This window comes from Babylonia areolata, chromosome 19, assembly GCF_041734735.1.
Source record: "Babylonia areolata isolate BAREFJ2019XMU chromosome 19, ASM4173473v1, whole genome shotgun sequence".
Lineage (NCBI taxonomy): Eukaryota > Metazoa > Mollusca > Gastropoda > Neogastropoda > Buccinidae > Babylonia > Babylonia areolata.
In genome coordinates, this window is record NC_134894.1 from 40437222 (window position 1) to 40442221 (window position 5000).

The following is a 5000-nucleotide window of genomic DNA, read 5'->3' on the forward strand; positions in this document are numbered from 1 at the left end:
AAAAATTTAAAAAAAAGAGAGAGAGAATCGAAGCGCTATGCACGTCGATAAAAAGAAAGCCCACAGCCAATATAACTTAAAACAGAAACAAACAGACATCCAGAATGCTAGACAGCCTGATAAACAAGCTGTGTCATGACAACTTGATGCCAGACGCTCAGACGTACACTGCTGCAGCGGAAGTCTTTCTGAAGGGAAGGCTCTGTACAGTGTATGTGGTAGGAGTGTTCGTTGTTGTGTTCTTCTGACGTGGCCATCATTGCAGTTGTCGCTTCTACTCTCTGTTTCTCTGTTTCTCTCTCTCTCTCTCTCTCTCTCTCTCTCTCTGTGTGTGTGTGTGTGTGTGTGTGTGTGTGTGTGTGTGTGTGTGTGTGTGTGTGTGTGTGTGTGTGTGGTCCCTCTCGGTCTGTCTCCATCTGTCAAATCCCCCTTCCCTCTTCCTTTTTACCTATCCCTTCCTCTCTACCTCCTCCATGTATATATGTATATATATATATATATATATACATACATATATATGTGTGTGTGTCTGTGTGTCTGTTTGTGTCTGTGTACCCACAAGACGAAAGTGGGAAAGCTAAGAAAGAAAGAAATAATGAAGGAAGGAAGGAAGGAAGGAAGGAAGGAAGGACGAAATAATACATCAAAACAAATAAATAAACAAACAAACAAAATGAAAAATAAGGAGGGGATGGGAAGAGGCCAAAACATCCGCTAGAATATGGGAACATTCGTTAGTTAAAGCCACTGCCATTTGGCGTTTCTGTTCAACTTGTGCAGCGCACAGGAAAAGGAAAAGAAACAGGAAAGAGAAAGGACTTAGCAGAGCCAGACATTGCCTGTTTATTTGTTTGGTGATTGTTTTTCGTTCGTCAGTGACTCCTCGGCCGCTTCTGTTTGATGCACTATTTTGTCGCCAGTATTGTATGATATGTTTTTAGAAGCCATCTTTCCTGTCTTTTTTTTATCCTCAGTTGTTGTTTTTGTTTGTTTTCCCTTCTTTTTTTTTCTTTTTTTTCTTCTTCTTCTTCTTCTTCGTCTTCGTCGTCTCTCGGTCTGTCTGTTTGCCTATCTGTTTGTTTGTTTGTCTGGCCGTCTGTCTATCCGTCTACATGTGTTTCTTTCTTTGCTTCTTTCTTTTCTCCTTTCCTTCCCCTGCTCCTTCTTTCTTTCTTTTCCATGTTCTTTCTTTCTTTCGTTCGTTCGTTCATCATCTTTTTCCTTCCTTGGTTTTTTTTCTGTCTTCTCTCTTTCATTCCTTCTCCTCGTTTTTCTTTTCTTTCAGATTTTCCCTCTGTTTTCCTTATTTTTTTTCCCTCTTCCTTTCTCTCTGAGTATATCTCTAAGTTTCAGGGGTATTCCGGCAAGGACGCACCCCACGTTAAAGATTTCATGGCCCTTTCATGGCCACTGGGGCCGCAGGCAGTCAGTTCATGATAACAATAATTCACGGTGTTCCTGGAGCCAGTTGCATTGCTCGGACGGAGGAGCCTAGTATGGTCGTAACCCGCTACTGTGCGTAATGTGGAACTGGCCAATGGCGTAGTTCGGTCAACGTAGGCGTTTAGTCACGTGTAACTGTCCAAAAGTTCGAACTGACCAAGCAATGCAGCTGGCACCTGCAGGGCTCGGCAAAGTAAGGCGGGGCCCAGTCCTCTCCTTCCGCCGTTTGAATAACCTTCCCCAACCGACGTCGGGCGTCTATTAATTAACACCTGTGTGGAGGGAGGAAAATCGGAGTAAAGCGCCTTTCCTAAGAACATAACACCATGCCGAATCGGGGCCTCAGTCAAACCCTGATCACTGGCGAACAGTGGATCAAAAATCCAACTGGTCTTACCGATTCTGCCACTGGACCAGTTCTCTCGCACGCCCATGCCGGTTCACTATTCGAAAGAAACAAGTAGAAGAATGCCATTCCAGTTCGTATGATTTACCGAATGCTGTATTGGTTTCAAAACCTTTATGCTTTCGTCCGCATACATGTGTATGCCTGTCTGATTTCAAAACCTATGCACTCTGTTTTGTCTATCTGTTTGTCTGTCTGTATGTCTCTGTCTGTCTGTCTGTCTGTCTGTCTCTCTTTCCGCGTCTATCTGTCTCTCTCCATCTCTCAGTCCGTCTATCTGTTTGTCTCTGCCCCTCTCTGCCCCCCCCCCTCTCTCTCTCTCCCTCTCTCTCTCCCTCTCTTTCCTCTCCCTTGTCTTTCTCTCTTTCCGTGTCTATCTGTCTCTCTCCATCTCTCGGTCTGTATCTGTCCGTCCGTGTCTGTCTGTCTGTCTGTCTGTCTGTCTCTCTCTCTCTCTCTCCGTGTTCTGTCTGTCACTTTCTCTATATGTCCATCTGTCTGTTTCTCTCCATCTGTCTCTCTGTAACTGTCTGTCTGTCTGCCTCTCTCTCTCTCTCTCTCTCTCTGTTTCCCACTCCTTCGCTTCACTTGCTTGGCACTCATCTCTTCGTTCATTTTCTTCTCTCCTTTTATTTTGTTTTTGTTTGTTTGTTTGTTTGTTTGTTTTTTTCATTTTCAGCGAACCTGCATGCCATCTTTTGTTCCCCTGGCAGCCGGCTCAGCGGATTCTCGCCAGCGCCAGGGCTTTGGGAAGGAACTTTTTTTTTTTTTTTTTTTTTTTTTTTTTTTTTTAGCTATCCATTTTACTGGGTTCGCTTCCGGGTGTCACGAGAAACAACATGTCCTCCCCTCCCCTGTTTATTTGGACCCACGGGGGAAAAATCTTGGGATGGGAAAGGGATGTGAATAAATATATGTCATATCCACCCTCGTGAGTGTGTTTTTACTGTTTATCTATTTAATTATTTCTTCATTTATTATTTATCTATTCATTTATTTATCTGTTTATTTATTCATATATTTTGAAATCGCATTTCGATCTAGAGTTACATAACGTGTTCATGCGCAAGTACACTGACATTCAGAACCACACACCGGGCCAATGCTGACCCTCCCTCGCATGCACGCATGCACAAAAGCGCGCTGTCTCGCTTACAGACACACACACACACACACACACACACACACACACACACACACACACACACACACACACACACACACACACACACAAGAACAAGAACAAAACTTTAATCTCCAGGCCTCCAGCCCCTAGAAAGAGGTCAAAAGTACACAATATGGTGATCACTCAGCCACAACAAAATGCAAAATGCGTACTAACTTAACCTGTAGAACAAAAGTGCTTCTCGTGCATAGTAAATTAATTCTAACTTTCATCATTGTTGTCACAGAATTCCTGTCGTATCTTCAGGGCATTAAATATATAAATGCATAGTTTACGAATACTGTAAACAGAACCATTCTTCATCAAGTGAACATACGATTGACCTTCAGAGTTCAGATGTGTGTGTGTGTTAGATAGCGGATGATACTGTACTGCTATCTAACACACACACACACACACACACACACACACACACACACACACACACACACAGAGAGAGAGAGAGAGAGAGAATGCCGTTGTACAAAAAATATCCCCAGGAGCAAACGTGATTGATGTACCTCTAATACCTGACACCGCCAACACCCCTATTTCACGAACAACACCACCACCCCAGAGGCACTAGACTTTTCTGCCAGTCTCTGCGAGTGCCAGACACACGCCGGCCGGCTTGTTGGTGGAACCTCTCTCTCTCTGCACCCGTCATCACCTTGCTCTGGTGAGTCTGCAAGGCTGGGTGGCCTTTGTCCGCTTGCTTCTAGGTTTTCCTGTGTGAACATATAGAGGATATATACTGCTGGGTTTTGTACATTGTGCTTTTAGCAATGTTGATTATTGCGCTTGGTATTAATAATCGTGCTTTTTATAACTTTTCTCTTTTTATAACTTTTAATTATGTTTCTACTTTATCTGATGTACCTGCTTAATTCAGTTTGAGTTGTATATTTCTTGAGGGGCTTAGAGCCTGCTTCTGCTATAGCGGTAGGTATATAAAAAGAAATAATAGTGATTGTTATTACAAGGCTGGAGTTCAAACTCGCCCAGCCAAACCAGGCTGGGGATTGAAGTGTGGACAGAGACTGGCTGTAATGGTGTAGCAGATTGTCTGTTTGTTGGGAGGTGGTAACTCTCCTTGACCTAAACTTCTGTCTGCTTCTTCTTTTATTTTTGATGATTCGATTTTTGTTTCATACTGAAGATCCTGTGGTCAAATTTCTTTCTTTCTTTCTTTTCTTTTCTTCTTTCTTTCCTATTTTTTCTTTCTTTCTTTCTTTCTGTCTTTCTTTGTTTCTTTAATTTCTTTCTTCATTCCATTTCTTTCTCTTCTTTCTTTCTGTCTCTTTCATTTCGTTTTTATTGTTTTCTTTACCGCTGTTTTTGTTTGAATGTGTTTCGTTGTTTACAACAATATCATTTTCACTTGAGTGGAAAAAGCGTTATTTCTACGATTGGGTGAACTCTCGGTGACAGCAATTTTCGAAATGTTCCATTATCAAAAACTACAACAACAACAACATTAACAAAAAATCGATAGCAAATGCGTTCAGTATGACAGGTATATGACCAACGCCCCCCCAACCCCTGCCCCTCACTCCCTCCCCCCTCCCCCCACCCATTGGGTAAATCATCCTGGACGTAAGCGTACCAAGACCAACCTGCTCTCAAAGACGTATCGAATTCACACGTTGGCAAAGAACACACCTAGACACTTCTTTCGTTCTGAACAAATTTCGAAACGATTGTGCGGGGGAAAAAGATTGGCTACTGATTATTAGGAAAGTGTCCATCCCATTTGTCTGCGTCTTAGTAATATTGCAAGACAATGACTTTTCAACACAAAGTAGGAAGAAGATTAGGCCTGCAGATACAGTCTACTGCCGGCTAAAGCTGTTTAAAAACAGCAACATAGAATCCGTCTTGACTGCTGTTAGCAGACACCTGATTGTGCAATGTTGCAGATGAGAGACTGATCTATTTACAGAAAACATTCTATTTGCGGTACCAGACTGAGTCATTCAGAGATAA

General features: G+C 42.6%; 1 protein-coding gene across 1 annotated transcript in view; it reads left to right on the plus strand.

Moving 5' to 3' along the window:
* Positions 1-3545: 3545 nt before the first annotated feature.
* The window catches only part of LOC143293702 (kyphoscoliosis peptidase-like), a 15457-nt gene continuing 14002 nt past the window's right edge, over positions 3546-5000 (plus strand). Inside the window, exon 1 of the mRNA XM_076604882.1 lies at positions 3546-3693. The gene's annotated coding sequence lies outside the window, so the exon portion shown is untranslated. The remainder of the gene's footprint in view (positions 3694-5000) is intronic.